The 18,269-nt window shown below is 47.1% G+C and overlaps 1 long non-coding RNA gene across 1 annotated transcript; it reads right to left on the bottom strand.

Moving 5' to 3' along the window:
• Nucleotides 1–1,310: 1,310 nt before the first annotated feature.
• LOC128345038 (uncharacterized) lies at nucleotides 1,311–17,917 on the bottom strand. Its single transcript, XR_008316225.1, has 3 exons — nucleotides 16,403–17,917; nucleotides 14,269–14,385; nucleotides 1,311–1,862 (listed from the first exon to the last, which is right to left on the bottom strand). It is a non-coding gene; the product is annotated as an uncharacterized LOC128345038 (long non-coding RNA).
• Between the last annotated feature and the right edge of the window lie 352 nt (nucleotides 17,918–18,269).

Here is an 18,269-nt window from a genome sequence, read left to right as displayed (position 1 = left end):
CTGGATGCACAGCCAGCAGGCTGGCCTTGCAGCAAGGCAGATTTTTCTTTAAAAAAAAATAATTTTCCTCCTCCTCTTCTCTTTTTCTCAAAAAAAGGATGAAATTATTGCAGGATGGATGGCACGCTGGGGCTGGAGTTGCTTCAGGCAGGCTGCAGTGATGATTATCCACAGCACGAAGAAGCTGCAAAAAATCAGGGGGGGGGAATATAAAGAGGAGGGGAAAAACCTCCTATTCTACCAATATTCTCTCCTGATCAATTTTTAAAAAGACAGAAAATGCAGGAGAGAGAGAATGGCTGCACAGCCAGCAGGCTGGCCTTGCAGCAAGGCAGATGTTTGTTTGTTTTTAATTCTCCTCCTCATCCTCCTCTTTTCTTCCCCCCCCCCCAAAAAGAGGCTGAAATCAAGCAGGAAAGGCAGGCAACCAGCAAGGCAGAGCAATGGCATAAATGCTGAACAATAGCGCCCACACAAATCGCTGAGCAAAATGGAGGTAAGGCTGAGTAAGCAGGGCAATAGAGCTCTCTCTTCTCCCACACAAGGCAGCAGAGAGGAAGAAAAAGGCTACTGGTGGCCCTTTAAATACCCTCCTGCAAAGCCCTCCAATAATTGCCCCCACCCTTGACCCTTCCTCCACCTCCCCCTGGCCAATGGGGGGGGGGTGTTATTTACTAATCAACACCAAATATGGAAATTCCTCTGCAGGTAGGACCTTTTCAGTTAAAGTGAAAGGGAAGCTATTTTTGCATCGAAATCCATGGAGGCAAAAAGGCGGGAAATTCAAATAGACGTCATTCTGAAAATGGAGGGGGAAGAAGAAGGCAAGGCAGGCACTTTATCGGCCACAAAATGGAGGGCTGAAACAACAAATATTGCGGATCCGAAACAGGGGTGATTCGTTTCGGATCTGAAAAGTTTGGGGGGGCTGGGAGGGTGATTCGTTTCGGGTCCGAATCACCCGAAATCGGCCGTTTTGGGTACAGATCGTTCTGCACCCGAAACGTTTCACACATCCCTACAGACTAAGGCTTGGTTCTGTTCAGGTTCAGTTCCTTTTTGGCTCACTCAATCCTCCTAAAAGTAATTTGGTCAGAATGAATGTGAATAAAATTATCTATCAATCCTGATCCAGCTATAGTCATGACTAAGACATAATGGATTAAATTAGTCCTGACAAATTTAAGCCCCATTACTTTCAGTGTAACTTAGTTGTGGCTAAATTTTATTTGGTTTGCAGTGATTGTGTGTCAGGAGCTCCTTCAATTGGGAGTTGAAAACACGACATAATGAAAGTGAGTCACAGCTGGTAGGTTACAGTGCACAGTGTTCATTTTATTTTGGAATAAGTAACTTGACATGTGTAAAACATGACTTAGCCTGACAAAAATACTCAAATAGGCAAAAAAAACACCACATAGGAAACATCTTTTTAATCTTCCAATACTGGTCTCTTGCTACTGAGATTTTTACGTTTATGCCATCAAATAGGAATTCTAGACCTTTAAAAGCTTAGAATTGAGGTGTTCTGGATTCTAACAAGTGATGTAGGGCCTTCAAACCACAATGTAATTTCTCTCTTTTATTTCAAATAAGTTTAAAGTAGTATGTACAGTATATAACATAATCAAGGATAACAATTATATCTGTGTATTACTGAAAGTGGGGGAGGAAGAGGAAAGAAGGAAAAAGAAAAAGAAAAGATCCCTTAAGTTGTGCCGTCGAGTCTGTGTTGGCTCCTGGCAAGCACAGAGCCATGTGGTTTTCTTTGGTAGGGGTTTACCATGGCCATCTCCCACGCAGTATGAGCCTTTCAGCATCTTCCTATATCGCTGCTGCCTGATATAGGTGTTTCCCATAGTCTGAAAAACATACCAGTGAGGATTCAAATATTTCTCTTCTTTACCTTTCAGTCAGTCGGTCGGGGGGCAACAATCCAGTTCAAATGCTGACTAGGAACACATATCAGTTATCCAAAGTTGCAATTCAGGAGTAAATTTCTCCTTTCAGTGCTGTATTATAATCCTTGGGGCCACTCCCTCCAGCATGAAGAATCCACCATTCTTGATGTAATGCTAGATTCCAGTTGCTGGGGATGTACCCCAACAAAACATGAATGTCCTTAACAGGCAATGATTGCTGCAAAGTCATGTTAATAAGCGTATGTATTTCAAGTCAAAATGGAGGAATAACTGGACCCTCATACAAATTGGCCCTCATACAATTGAGGGCACTCACACAGTGCCCTCATACAAATTGGAGCAGATGTGAGGATGTGGGCAGGGAGGTGGGATGGTTATGTGCTATAAGAATACCATTTCACTTACCATAATTGGGATTATGCCGCTGGATAGTGTCCTAAAATGGACCTTGAAGCCCCCCACCAACAACAACCTCCTGGGCCACTCCAAGGCCAACTCCGCAACCAGGTCAGGCAGCTCAGTTAGGGACTTAGGGACTCACCGGTTCCATGCACATTCCTAATAGTAGCCACCAGATGAGCCAGTGGCAACTGCAGCTGAACCTCTCCCGATGACCTTAATGGGCAGTCGGGCTCATGGCAAAGAAGATGTTCTCTTAAATACCAGAACCTGTTCAGAGTTTGATAGGTTATAGCCAGCACCTTGTATTTTGCCCCGGACTTATAAGTAGCCAGTGTAGCTCTTTTAATGCAGGAGTAATATAGTCCCTCCGAGATGACCCAGAGACCCACCTGGCAACGGCAGTTTCTGGACTACATAGAAAGGCAGCCCCACATAGAGCGCATTGCAGTAGTCAAGTCTGAAGGTTACCAGCATATGTATCACTGATGTTGCCGCATATGGACCACCATTCAGAGGTCATTTATCTCAAGCAATGGACACAGCTGGCGTATCAGCTGAAACTGATAGAAATCACCTCTGAAACTGATAGAAATCAACCTGGGACACACCAAGGAGAAGATTCAATCCAGAAGCACTCCCAGACTGCGAACCTGTTCCTTCTGGCAAAGTGTGACCCTGGACTGGCAGATCAAAATCACACACACACACACCCGGTTTCCAAAGAGGCACAGTAAGAGCCTCCATGTTATCTGGATTCAGTCTTAGTTTCTTATCTCTCATCCAGTCCATCACCGTCTCCAGGCAGGCAATTAGGGAGGTTATGTCTTCTCCTGATGATGTTGACATGGAGAAATAGATCTGGGTGTCATCAGCACACTGATACCACCCTGCACCAAATCTCCTGAGGATCTCTCCCAGTGGTTTCATGTAGGTGTTAAAGTACTTTGGAGACAATATGGAGCCCTGAGGAACACCATACGAGAGTTCAGATTTTGAAGCGCAATGGTCTCTAAGGGACACCATGTGGAATCTGCCTTAGAGGTAGGAGCGGAACCACTGCAAAGCAATGCTCCCACCCCCAACCCCCTCAGACACTCCAGAAGGATACTATTGTCAATCGTATCGAAAGCCACCAAGAGACCCCAAAGGATCAACAGAGTTACACTCCCTTTGTCAATTGCCAATTGGAGATCATCTATCAGGCAGACCAGGGCATTCTCCACCCCATAGCCCTCCCCAAAGCCAGTTTGAAATGGGTCTAGATAATCAGTTTCTTCCAAGACTCTGCTCCGGGGCTGCCGACAAGGAGGGAGGCTCGGCTGTCGTGCATGCGGGACAGGGCCTTCTCTGTGGTTGCTCCCAGACTCTGGAATGCTCTCCCTGTTCGCTCCTCGGTCTCCATCACAGTTTTTAGAAAGCATGCCAAATCTTGGCTTTTTACCCAGGCTTTTTATATGATGGTCTCTACTGCTGCTTCTTTGTCTTTGGTTTGGTTATTTTATGCCTGTATTTTAAATCATATTTATGTTTGTATATTTTAGCTTAATATTTTGATTGTGTCTTTTTATAGTCTTGTCTTAATTTTTCTATGTGAACTGCCTTGGGATTGTTTGAATGAAAGGCGGTATATACATTTAACAATAAATAAATAAATGAATAAAAATATAAGACAGGCTGGAGCTAGTAGAAGCCTTGTTGAAGAAGGGTCAGGAGAAGAGGTGGTAGCTGCACCATTTCAAGCAGCGCATCCTCATCCTCAGGAGTCACAAACTGAAACTGATCAACTGAATCACAGAAGAGGAGTCACTGGAAAGCTCTGTATCAGACACGGCAGGAATTGTGGGGTCTGAGAGACTGCAATGTATAGGACTTGAAGTGAGTCTTACTCCACTTGCGCTCCACTTGTCTAACTTGCAATGCAGAAATGAGAAGAACGGGAAGGGGGCGAGGAGATGTAGAGGGGCAGGAGGGAAGAACTGACCCAGGTCCATTGGTGCCGAGCAGGAAGAAGGACTGACACGTGACCACTCACAAGCTAGAACCAGTATGGAAAAGGTCCTATAGATTCGGATTCAGTTCTGATCCCGAGAGCAGGGGCCAGTGGCGGACTGGCCAGGGTGTCAGCTTGCCCAATGGCAAGTGGGTCCCATGGGCCCCCGATGAAGTGGGCCCCCTTAAACATTAGACAATATGTTAAAAATGTTAATGACCTTTTAGTAGTTTGGAAATATAATAGAAGTTCCAATATTATTACTGTATGCTACTAAAATTTACGTCGTATTACTCTTTTAATAATTTTTTTTAATAAAATCATTTTTTGAGGATACTTTATATTTAAGAATATTACGCTCAGCCAGCCAGGGGTGCCTGGCCGAGGGCAGAGGGCGCTGGTGAGCCTCCGGCAGCCTGCCTGCCGTGGCCCCTGCCCGCCTCTGCCGCCTCCTGGGTCAGTTGCTGCCACCGCTGCCGCCACCCCGCTCGCCATCATGGGCCAGATGCTGCTGAGTGACACCATGCAGCTGGCCCTCGAGCAAATCATCCACGAGTCGCTGCTCAGCCCCTACGCCCTCGACCTGCGCGCTATTGCCCATGCCCCCACATTGCACAGACAGCAAATATTTTCCTTGCGTTGGCCTCCTCCGTTTGAGTGTGCTTCGTCAGCTCTTCACCTCGTGCTTGCTGTGTTTTATGTGTTCTATAAAAGGTATGTATTTAATTCATATTTTTAATATACTGTGACCCTAATGAGCCCCTGGTGGCGCAGTGGTAAAACTGCCGCCCTGTAACCAGAAGGTTACAAGATCGATCCTGACCAAGGGGCTCAAGGTTGACTCAGCCTTCCATCCTTCCGAGGTCGGTAAAATGAGTACCCAGAATGTTGGGGGGCAATATGCTAAATCATTGTAAACCGCTTAGAGAGCTTCCAGCTATAGAGTGGTATATAAATGTAAGTGCTATTGCTGTTGCTATTGCTATTGCTATTGCTAATGATGTGTTTAGAAAAGCAAAGAAACCCCCTTTTACTTAGAAAACCTCATCTTAACTTAAAGTAACCCCAGCCCAGCTCAGGGACATCACTGCCTCTCGTGATCAACGTCATTATCTCTCTCCACTAAATTGTATCTATGAAACTTGGTTCTCACAAGGCTCTCACTGTTTATCGCTGACAGTTAAGAAAACAGGATTTAACCAAATGAGGAGTAGTCACCAGATGAACAATGAATCATTCGCATGCGTACTAGATACTTGGACCACCATTTTATTGTCACGTATACTGTGTCTAGGGTGTCAGCATCATTCAGATTGTTTGTATGAATGTAAGACGCACCTGTAACCAAACTGTAATTGGTTTGAGAGCGTGAGCCTATTGATTACCTATTGCTAGACTGCAGTAGCGATAAAGCCTCTAAATGATTCCTACTGAGTCTGTTTGATTGACTAAGAGGCGGACCCAGGGACGAACCATGTTCACATCACTAATATACAGTGGAGACAAAGGGGGCCCACCCACAACTACAAGGCTATCATTTACTGTGGAGTGTTAAAATTCAGCAAGGAATTCCGCAGCATGCTCCCCTTGCAGTAAGAAAACGCTCTGCAATGATGTCTCTGGGACCGTTTGCTGTGGGCTGGGGCTCTGTAGGTGTAGTGTCTACTCTTCAGAAGCCTGAGGCCTACTTCTTCTCCCTGGATCGTATAAGTCCTGCCTGGCAAATACTGCTTCTTTTGCACCAGATCAGGCTTAATAAGGGTGACTTCTGCCCCTCCAGCCCACCACCTCTTCATCATTCACTCCCACAGGTCCCATATAATCCCTGTTCAATTCCTCCTGCCCCTTCCAAATCTGCAACCCCCTGGCTGGGCCTTCAGGAAGTGCCTCCTCTGAGACAGGGTTCTCTGGGGAGCTGTGTTCAGTGGCTTGACTTGGAAAAAGAAAAAAGAAAAAACATAAATCTGGATCAGTGAAACGCAAAGAGCGACAAGAAGCAGAAAGGCAGGAATCAGCCAAGCGATGCAGGTCTATTACAGATTTTATAATACCACAACCACCATCCACATCAATGTACAGTTCCGCCACAAATAATCAAGAAGCAAGCAACAATACTCATGGTGATGGTGCATGAGGGACCAATGTTCTGACCCAGTATAAAGCAGCTTCCTATGATCCTGTGCATGCTTATTCCCTGCCCTCTTACCTGGCTGTTGAGTAGCTTAGTAGGAATATAGGAAGCTGCCTTGTATAGTGTCAAACGGTTTGACACTTTTTAAGGCAGCTTCCTATGATGCCGCTGTCAGTACTTTTGTAAATCTATTGACCTGCTTATCAATGATACAAGATTCAGACAAGCTTGATGCAAAAACAAAACAAGAAGCAAATGTTTTACTTCAAAATCTTCTAAAGTATGAAGCAATATTGACAGCATTTACTTACTTGTATATATTTGAAACCCCGTTATCAAGTTATTTACAGACAAGTGGTTTAGATATGTTTACTGCATGGAGTTTAGTAGATTCAGCAACAACAAGGAACAGACAAGAACATTTGATAACGTTCACAGCAATGCACTGGAATTTGTAAACAAATGTAATGACAAAATTTCACAGTTGAATATGGATGAAAATCAAACATTGGAAATTGACTTTTTGGAAACAGCATTGCCAGTTAAGTGGCAGAGGAAGAAGAAAAGAATGGCAGATGAGCTTATAGATGATGAAGGAAATTCCTCAGATTCTCGAGCTGATTTTTGAGTAAATGTGTTTAACCTAATATTGGACTGCATTGTCCAGTCACTAGATCCATGCTTTGTACAACACAAAAAGTTGTATAAAGATTTATCCTGCTTGGACCCAGCAAAGTTTAAAACTATTGCAGAGATGGGCCTTGAAGATGAAGCATTGGAAGGTATTATTAAGCTGTCTCCACAAATCAGCAAAGATCAAGTAATATAGGAATTGTTTTCTTTTGCTTTGAACTTTGCTGTATTAAAGCTATTGCTTAATGATGGTGAGAATATGGATTCCAGTTGCAACAAGTATAAAATTTGTAGCACTTGCCCATCATGTGTACTAAAAATTCTGGCATCCAACAGACTTCATGACAAGTCATATGATAACCTTTATGAACTTTATAAAGTCATCAGCAACACTATCAGTTACTCAAGTCCAATGTGAGGGTACATTTTCCAAGCTAAATATCATAGAGACAAGACTAAGAAATTCACTGTCTGAGGAGAACTTGGAATCATACATGTTGCTATCCATTGAAAAGGAATTGTTAGATGAATAGGATGCAGAAGCAATTATTGACAGATTCGCACAATCATCTAGTGAACTCAAACAAATGCTCTTAATATAGTGGACTGCATGAAATATGCTTTTGAACTATCTGTTAATGTGTAAAATGTTCAGTACAAGCAAACTATTTAAAAATATCCACCATTTATTTAAAAAATTTTAAAATTTTAAAATTCAATTATAACAACCTGTACTGTACACTGCCAGTAATATGTACAATATATGTACACTGTAATTACTAAAAATATACATTTATTTTGCAAAAAAAATTAATTGTACCTTTTTTCCACTTATGTATTTTTGAAAATTTTATTTATTTCTTATAAAAAGTAAATGATAGCCTTATAGTTGTAGGTGGGCCCCCTTTTTCTCCTGGCCACCAATATTTTTACTGGCAGGGGCTGGGCCGGGAGGACTTGTACTCCAAAACCCACTTGGAGGCCATGCATCAGTCATAGCTGGAGGGGCCAATATTCAGGTAGAAGAATGAGTTCATGGATGCTGGAGTTGGTCCGTTTGGGTGCAAACCCAAGGAAGAGAAGTCTGGAAATGCCTTGAGTGAAGTGTGTGTGAAGGTTTGAAGGGGTGACCTTAAACTTCTCTGAGAATTGGGATGTCTCTTTCAGGTGGAGAGCAAAAGTTTTCTGAACTCTTAACGGCTGAGGCCTCACCAGCTCATGAGGTTTACAAGTAGAGGGAGTTCCCTGTCCTAAAAAGGGCGAGTGGGCAACCATGAGGGTCAATCTCAAGTGTTGTTTAGCTTTCCACAACTGCTTGGATACCAACATTGCTCGCTGTTATAAGCTGCAGCTACATTGTTTCCATAGGGCTGTAGAACTGACAACTGATATTATGCTGAACAGCATAGCCATTGCCTGATGGCATTTGAAGTCTTGGGGAAGTCTGTTTCCTAATGTCTGCTCTTCAGAGTCCCAATGGCACCAGCTTCCAGCCTGCCTTTGAACCCCAAAGTGAGTGACAACATGACACACTTGATGGTGGACTTCTCTCAGGAAAGGCACATGCTCCAGGCTTGAACACTAATTGCCCAGATCCTGAAGGCGGCAACTGCAGAAAGAATCCTAGAGGAGGAAAACCTGATTACCATAGCTCCAGAGATGACTCTCAGTCTGTTGACACAATAGCAATAGCAATAACATTTATATACCGCTCTATAGCTGGAAGCTCTCTAAGCGGTTTACAATGATTTAGCATATTGCCCCCAACATTCTGGGTACTCATTTTACCGACCTCGGAAGGATGGAAGGCTGAGTCAACCTTGAGCCCCTTGGTCAGGATCGATCTTGTAACCTTCCGGTTACAGGGCAGCAGTTTTACAACTGCGCCACCAGGGGCTCAACAATAGAAAGGAAGTTAAGTGTTTTTCATAGACAGAGAAGCAAACAGCAGGCTGGAATGAAAGAAGAGGAGAGAGAGAGAGAGAGAGAGAGAGAGAGAGAGAGAGAGAGAGAGAGAGAGAATAAAAAAGACAAGTCTTTCAATGTAGCAACCAGGAATGACAGGAATGATTTTGTTATTGATTCAGGCGCTACCCCAAATACCCTGAATCCCCCTCAATTGTTGATCGATTCAGACAAAAATGACAAAGTTGCTGTTTGGGTTGCTGATGGGAACAGTAGTTATTCAGCCAGGAGAGGAACTGCTGAACTGTATTGTAGGCATTTGGATGGGGAAATGGAAAAGATTTTGATCCAAGATGCCCTCTTAGTCCCTGATATGGAGAGTAACTTGAGCTCTGTGGGAGATGGAGTCAATAAAGGTTGCAAAGTGACTTTGGAGGACAAAGTTTGCTACATCAGCTAAGAAGGATGATTTCCTTATGACAGCCTATATGCGTAAAGATGTGCTTTTTCAATTGGACTGTGTAACTGAACAGGCCAGGCTTGCAGCCTCATGCAAACACAAGGACCATTCTACCATATGGCCTAAAAGACTAGCACATCGGCAAATCCATGTGATAAATGAGCTTGGGGAAAATGGCCTTAGTAAGGACTTTAAAGTGGAGTCATGCAGAGAAGCTGCCACAAGGGCTCAGTGTTGCTTACTTAATCAAGGGGTAAGACCCAGCTTTTCTGCACAGACACAGAGTCACAGCGTCCTTTGGAACTAATACATTCTGATGTCATAGGAACATAGGAAGCTACCATCTCCTGAGTCAGACCATTGGTCCATCTAGCTCAGTATTGTCTACACAGACTGGCAGTGACTTCTCCAAGGTTGCAGGCAGGAATCTCTCTCAGTCCTATCTTGGAGGAGCCAGGGAAGGGACTTGGAACCTTCTGCTCTTCCCAGAGCGGCTCCATCCCCTAAGGGGAATCTCTTACAGTGCTAGTCTCCCATTCATATGCAACCAGGGTGGTCCCCAACCTTCTCCCAACCTTGGAGAAGCCACTGCCAGTCTGTGCAGACAATACTGAACTAGATGAACCTATGGTCTGACTCAGTCTATGGCAGCTTCCTATGTGTTCCTAAGTCCTTGCAAAGCAGATTGCCAGGCAAAGCAATAGACAAGACACCATTTGAAGGATGGCTTGGGCACAAACCCTCTCTAAAGCATGTCAAAATGTTTTTATCAGTGGCTTATGCATACGTCCCAAAGGCCAGGAGAACCAAACTCAATCGCAAATGCGAACTGGGAGTGTTGGTTAGATAGGCACCTGGCCAAAAGAGATAGAGAACCCTTGATCCTACAAATGGAGAGGTCAGGATCTGCAATGTGGTGTCTTTTGATGAGAGACAAGGGCCAACTAAAGGTCATGTGCCAGAACTTGTGCCAGAGATGCAGGTGGAAGAGGAACCACGTGAGTGGAGTCTCATGATGCAAGAGAAGAATCTGTGCCATGACCAGAAGGAGGTTCAGAAGGGGATACAGATTCAGAAGGGGCTGCACAGCCTGAGGCAGAACTGAGGCCCTGCCAGAGGCCCCACAAAGGGGTTCCACCCAAAAGGTTCTCACTTGTGACCAAAGGAGGAGAGCTATAAGAACCCACCACATGTCAAGAGAAAGAAAAGATGCCAGCTGACACAAGGTGAGACATGGAGAAAAGCAGCATTCGAAGGAATTGATTCCCTGCACAAAAAGGAGACTTGGAGACTTGTGTCAATACCTGCAGGAAGAAAGACTGTGGAATGCAAGTGGGTCTTCAGAGTCAAGCAGGTTGCAGAAGGGGATGTAGAGTGCTACAAGCCACGGCAAGTAGCCAAGGGATACTCCCAGATCTATGGTGAGGACTACAATGGGACCTTTGCACCACTTGTGACATACACTTCAATTAGGACACTGCCCCTCATGGTGAAACCGAAGAAGACATCTACATGAAACAGACACCAGGCTAGGAGGTACCTAGAAAAAAGGGCCTTGTGTCCAAACCAGAAAGGAGCATCTATGGCTTCAAACAAGCAGCCAGAGTGTGGAATGAGAAACTAAATCAACTACTACTTAAGGAGGGGTTGATGGAAGGAAAAGCTGACCCCTGCCTATATTCCAGATTCAGAGACAATAGATGGACTTACATCCCAACTTTGGTTGTTGACTTGATTATTACATGTGAGGAAAAAGAAGGCAGCCATGAGACTGGACAGCACCGGAACAAGGAAAGAGAGGTGAAGGAACTCGGAAACATCTCCTATTACCCTGGCATGCAAATACAAAAGAGAAGAGGATGGGGCATTCCTTCTCCACCAGAAGCAGAAGAGAAAGGATCTTCTCCAATGCCTGGTAGCTTCCTTGGTGCGTTGCTAAATAATCACAAACCCGAACAACAGCCTCCTTGAAGTGAATGACCTTCACTGGGTTTGTGCATGTGTACTTGGTGAAATTGCAATGCAGCAGCCACATTGTAAATCTCCACAAGCCCATTCGCAGGAGACATGGAGAATCCCAGTGCAATTGTCAAGCTGTACACAATGCTTCTAAGTGTTAGCAGCAAGATGGAGATCAGATCCTAGGAGGCCATTTTCAGCAACAGCTCCCTGGTGACCACCAGTATCTGGTCTGACCTTTCACACTCCGAATTGCTTGAAGAAAAGCTTTGCCATATATGGGCAAAGCTTAAGTACACCAAAATATACCTAGGATACCAATAGGGCTGGCTCATTATAAGAGAATAGCAACTCCCGCTTGTATTGTGCCCGCAGAGATGCATGTCTTTGATTAGAACATTGAAGTCCACTCCGGTCTTCCACAATCAAGCGTGATTTCAGTGCATGACAAGCCACATCAAACAGCTTGAGATGTCCCATGTGCAGCCTGGCTTGCTCTGTACAGGCCTCTGCTACAGGATAAACTTGTCCCAGGCTAGTTAGATGGTCGTGAACACATCCCAAAGCCCAGCTTTCTAGATCATGTGGAAGTTTTGATGCTGACCATGAAACTTTGATGGAGAGAGAGAGAGAGAGAGAGAGAGAGAGAGAGAGAGAGAGAGAGAGAGAGAGAGATTCAACTCTGCACAAGAGACTCCCATGTTCCTTTGGAATTAGGTCAGAAACTGCACTTACTGTAAAGAAGCTACTACTATTAGTGTTGGAGATGGAGTCCTAGTGCATCAATCTTTCGCACCAGCTCTCCTAATGACCACTTGGGGTACTGGGAGTAGAGGTAGTTAGTGAGGGTCTCCTTACCTGTCCCTTCTTGCCTCTACTCTATGGCCCCTGCCTCGACTCCTCAGGTACTTCCAGTAAAGAGTCAGTCCTCTTCCTTTCCTCTTAGAGAGTAGATGGAAACATCTCTCTCTCCCTTCCTATTCATAATGTAGCTGATAGATAGGACTAGGTCTTTCCTATCTAAATGTACTTCACCAATAAATCATTTTAATCTAGATTGTACAACAATCTCCATGCGTGTTCTTCAAATAACGGCAACAACTCAACTCTGCACTCTACTCTGTAAATGGTGTGGATAGCTTCCTTTTGGCGCTTTGCTAAATAATGACAAACCCCAACAATTAGTTCTGCTGTGGAATATATAATAACCACACTTCTTTTAGAGATGTGACCACGTTTGTTAAAACACCAGACAGAACAAGAAGTAGTGTCAATCCAGCAGAAAGCAGCATGGCTGTACAACACACTAAACTCAGTGGTGTAAATCCCCAGGAGCGTATCAGAAGAGACCCTTTCATACTGGAATCACAATGGTTTTGTGCAAGTTTCATCCACAGTAACATGCAGGAAGCCCATGCGCAGGCCTGTGCTGCCAACGGGCAGAGTGGGGGTGGGGGGTGGGAGGGCGAGCAGACCCACACACCCTTCTCCTCCACCTCGTAGGCACACTGGTCTATGCAAGCCTCTGTGCTTCTCACTTTGGTGGAAGGCACCTAGCAGCCAATGCTGCAGCCCAGCTCGCTTAGGTTAGATTTGGGGAAGAATGTGGCAGGAGCTGGACACCCCCGAAACGATTTTGTAATCTCCAAAGCCACAAATTCGTCAACACTGTTGCCTTTTCTATGCACATCTATGAGGTCTAAATCGTGACTGTTGGAAGCTATCCTCTTGAAGGTTAGCCGTGAGGCAGTAGTGATGGCTTCAATGCAAATGAAACTATGTTCTGCCTTCTGATTGAAACGCCTTGTGCATGCCCATGCAGCCATGACCGGCCCGCCAAAGACAGGGTACTTGTTCTATATGCCAGAAGTGGGCGGCTGTGCTGGCATGTCCAGGGGCTGCACGCATATTGCCTCATGCTCATTAAGTAAGGGTCCCCTTCTTGGATGAAAGCATATATATGATGCGCACCACTCAGGGAAGATGTTCCAGAACAGGAGGGAGAGCAGTCTCATTCAACCCTGTCCTGCAACTGCCTGCTCAAAGAGTACCTCGTCCCAGGCTGAAACCTCCCTGGCACAATTTGTTTGGCCTGCTGGAAAGGTCTTTTCTCAAGTTCTTTCTAGAGTTCTGGAGTGGGGTGGCCATCCCTCTTGGAATCCCGCCTGATTATAGCAAGAGCATTGTATCCAAAAGAACACCTCGACCACCCCCCATGAATGGCCGTCTTGGCCGGCACTATCCTGTGGGTATGCCCTTTGCTTGCTGCCATACTGTGTGCAGGTGCTGAATTAACAACATAGGCCCACCACGGGGACAGGGGCACATGGACGTCTCCATTTTGTTGTATAAGGAGTAAGGGATCAAATGGAGAAGGCAGAAGGACAGACTCTCTGTTGCTTCCTATCCAGCCTGCAGAAGCTCTCCGGGCAAGGAGGAAATGGATGGGCAGGGAACTGAGGCCATGCAGGAGGGGGGCACACACACATTTGGCCATGGCTGGGCTGGAGTTGTCCAGGAACCTTGGCAAGGTTGCATGAAGAGGGCCAGAAAGGGCCAAACACTATGTCCCTCATGGCCATTCAATAGAAGGAAGAGCAGCCAGCACAAACCGCTGGCCGCAAGCATGCCCAGGGAGAGGGCACACAGATGAGTTCCGTGACGGTGTCCATGCATAACCTCAGCAGGAACCCAGGGTCCGGATGCTTTTTGACATCCTCCATAATTTCCTAGCAGAGATCAAAGAGCAGAAGAGAGTTGGTCACTACCCACGGACTTCCTTGGGATAGCTCCATCCCCAAACACACACTCTGGACTGAGCCCTCGCTTGGGCATTCCCTTCCATTCTCTGTAGCATCTGACTCACCAGTACGGCTTCCATGGCCTCGTCCTTATCATAGGAATGGAGTTGACCACCCAACGACCTGACGTCTTTGACATCTTCCGTAATGGCAGACAAGAACTGGGTCCAGACAAGGATGACCTGAAAATTAGAAGCACTGAACTGTTAGGAATGGAAGGACTCTCCGTGCATTCCTGGAAATGGACCGGGCACCCTTACTTGGTGGGCTGCTCTCAACTCCTTTCTGGGGACACCACCCGCTCCATGGAATATTCTGCAGCTGCTGCTTCTCAGGGAGACTGCAGAACTGGGAAAAGGATCAGAGCAGAGAGTGGGTGCTCCCAGATATGGCAAATGCCTCTTACAGAAATGTCCCGGGCTCTGTGGAGGAAGGCCCTCTACTCAATGGTTCCCTACCTCAGCTCTGTCCACTTCCTCAAGGAAAGTTGTCAAACCTGGTAGGGAAGAAGAATGGGAAGGGAGGGGGGATTCAGGACTTGAATTCCCATGAGGAATTAAGCAACGGGAATTCCCTTTCTTGGAATTCAGGCTGGCTCCTGAGCCCCCAAGCACCAGCTGTCCCACCCTCCCCAAAGAGTCACCCCCAGTCCCAACCATTCCCCAGGAGCCTGGGGCACCTCCTCACCGATGGTGACTCCTGAGACTGCCGGGGTGCCCCCTGAGGGAGTTTGAGGTGGCGATGGAGTCGGCTCAACCCTCTTGGTTCGTCACCAGGACCTCTCTCTGGGGGGCTTGCCCTTGTCGTAGTCACTGGTGGGGGAGGTCTTAAAGAACTTTCTGCAATATTTGCAGACTCTTCGCAGCCTAGAAGACAGCAGGGAAAAGGTGAGAAAGCGACCCTTAAGCAGACATTGGCAGGAGAGGGGGCCAATGGGTCAGGGAAGGAGTGCAGAACAGGCGGGGCAGCAATACAGGTAGTCCAATAGGCTTCAAGGTGGTGCACCATCCTCCTTCTGGCTGAGGAATTGGGTCGAGACAGCTGCTCCAACGTCATCCGTGTCCATGACTGTAGTTGCATTCGTTTTTAAAGTGAGCCTGGGCACGGGCCCCTCATAGGCCTGGTACAGATAGGAGGTGTCATGCAGTGCCTGAAAACTGGACTGCCTTTTGGTTAAATGGTTTTCATTCACCCCTCAGCTCTTTCATGGTCCTTTTCTGCACCTTTCCCAGCTCTAACATAATCTGGCTGAGCTGGGCTTATCAGAACTGCACCCCACATGTCAAAGGTCTCTGCCCCAAAGCGTTGGAGCAGCTGTCTCGGCCCAGTTCCTCAGCCAGAAGGAGGATGATGCACCATCTGGAAGCCTATTGGGCTACCTGTATTGCTGCCCCTCCTTCTGTTCTGCACTCCTTCCCTGCCCCATTGGCCCCCTCTCCTGCCAATGTCTGCTTAAGGGTCACTTTCTCACCTTCTCCCTGCTCTCTTCTAGGCTGTGAAGAGTCTGCCATTGCTGCAGGCGGCTGTTTAAGACCTCCCCCACCAGTGACTCCACCAAGTGCAAGCCCCCCAGATGGAGGTTCTTTAAACAGAAACACTTGAGCCAACTCCAGCGCCACCTCCAACTCCCGCAGGGGGGCTCCCCGGCAGTATCCAGAGTCACCATCAGTGAGGAGGTACCCCAGGCTCCTGGGGAATGGTTGGGACTGGGGGTGACTCTTTGGGGAAGGTGAGACAGCTAGTGCTTGGGAACCTTGCAGACTTGTGGGTCTGAATGAAAAGGCCTTTGGCGAGAAGTCGCTTCCCTTTGGGAGATGCTAATCTCTCATTATTCATATAGGCTGGCTGAATCCCCGTTTGTTAATTCCAAATGGGAATCAAAGTCCTTAAACCCACCCACCCCGACTCTTCTTCCATTACAGATCTGACTACTGTAGTGGAGAAAATGGGAAAGAGCTGAGGTAGGGAACCATTGAGTAGAGGGCCTTCCTCCCCAGAGCCCAGGACATTTCTGCGAGAGGCATTTGCCCCATATGGGATCTGGAAGCACCCATTCTCTGCTCTGATCCCTTTCCCACTTCTGCATTCTCCCTTAGAGACAGAAGTAGGGATGTGCCAACCGGGTGATTTTCAGTTGACACTGAATTCTCCCTTCGTCATAGAACATATTATGACAAAGCAAAACTGTGGCATCCTTACATAGAAAAGATTCTGAAGTGGTCTCAAATGAGACAAGGACCCCGGGAGTGGAGGCAGCAGGAGTTTGTGGCGCAGGAGAAAAAAAGCTCAATAAGAATATCCCTGCGTCCCTGGGTCCAGCTGGTTGACTCTGGACACAGCCACGTGCAGGACTGCTGCTATTAGATGAATTGGAAGAGCTGGCTTCATTTTGCTGGAGGAAGAAATCTTAGATCTCATCGTGTGAGGAGGGCTGGTGATCCAGCCCACGGAAGCTCATCTAGAGCAGAGCATCATGGCAACCCAGCAAGTGTTGGGGAATGTCCTGGGCTGGGTGGAGGAAGGCCCTCTGCTCTATGGTTCCTGGCCTCCGCCCTTTCTTTCTTTCTTCTGCTTTGCAGTCCTCAGACCTGGAATGGAAAAAGAAACAGAGAGGGGTGGGACACCGTCTTTTGGAATGAAGGCTGGCTACCATTGATTGGTTACAGCACAAGTCAATAATCCATCGGGAAGACAGCCGGCTTGCTGCCAAATGGCAAAACCTCGCCTGGCTGCTGGGCAAAACTTTGGGGAGGAAGGAATGCTCTGTCACCCATGTCTTGGTCTGTGGAGTCACACCAGCTGACTGGGGATGTGGATGGTAACTGTGCCTGTTGGTGGGGGCTGGCCCACAAGCCCATATTCACTGGGACCCTTAAGGTGCGGGGTAGTGTGGTGGGGAGGCCAGTTTCCTTTCAGTCCAAGATGTGTCTGGCTTGGACGTGAGATTGTAAGCCTGTAAGCATGGCCCCTCGTCCCTCTTCAGGTGTGCGCTCTCGACTCCCGAACTGGGGGCTTTGGGGGCAGGTGGGGCTTAGAGAATTGTTGGAGCTGGGACCTCAGCCTCCGCGGAGGGACTTGTTATGTTCACAAGCCCCTCATTTGCCTTCTGCCGACTGCCAGGTCTCCTAGGGGTCATAGGGCTCTGTTGCCCCTGAGCCCTCCTCCCAGTCTGGCCTCTCATCTCAGGCCACCTGCCTGTTATAAATCCCCCAGCAGACAGAGCAATCTTCGTGAGATCCCAGGTTTGGCCAAGATCTCATCTCCAAGCCTCCCCGAGGTCTGGCGGGAAGTCTGCGAAGTCCCACGGGAGGTGGAGCTGGAGCTAGAGTTGGCTGTATGTGACGGTTTCTTTCCAGAATCTCCATTTGGGGGGCTTGCCCTTCATGGAGTCACTCCTGGGGGAGTTCCTGCGGAGCCATCTGCAAAAGCTGCAGGCTCTTCACAGCCCACTACTGGGACACTCCCTCCCTCCCCCATAATGGAGCTAGAAAAGGGTACAGGATTTCCATCTAAGTTTGTAACTTATTTTTTTAAAAAACTGGACTGTTCTTGACCTTCCACACTCATCTCCAGCCAGCAGCATCCTCCTTCCCTCCATCCCTCGCTTCTTCTGGGTCTCTTCCTCTCCAAGCACAGGAACGAGAGCCAGTGGAAGTGAGAGGCAGAGAGACCTGCTGTTACTAAAAGCAGAGAGTCTGGGGGGAGCCAGGCAGATGTTCGGAGTTTCCTTCCGCTTGGGGCATCAGCTCTTGGCTTGGAGGGAGGGAGGGAGGGAGCAAGGGAGAATCCTGCTACCAAGACTGCCACCCCCACCAGCTGAACAATGCAGCAGTGAGTGAAGAAGAGGAAGAATGGAGAAGGCCCAGCAGCCACCGATGTGCTCTACGCTGCCTCCTGGTGGGCATGCTGGTGACTGCTGTCAGTAGGTCAACCCAAAGTTAGGGTTGAATATTTCCTGGGTCAGAAGGTCAACCCTAAGTTACTAGTACAGGAAAAATTCAACCCTAACTTTTTTGCTGTTGTTTCTGAGTCAACCCCACCCCACCCCCCACACACCACAACTCAA

Source organism: Hemicordylus capensis, chromosome 2 (assembly GCF_027244095.1).
Source record: "Hemicordylus capensis ecotype Gifberg chromosome 2, rHemCap1.1.pri, whole genome shotgun sequence".
NCBI lineage: Eukaryota > Metazoa > Chordata > Lepidosauria > Squamata > Cordylidae > Hemicordylus > Hemicordylus capensis.
Note: the sequence above shows the minus strand (reverse complement) of the source record. Positions and strands in the feature narration are given on the sequence as shown.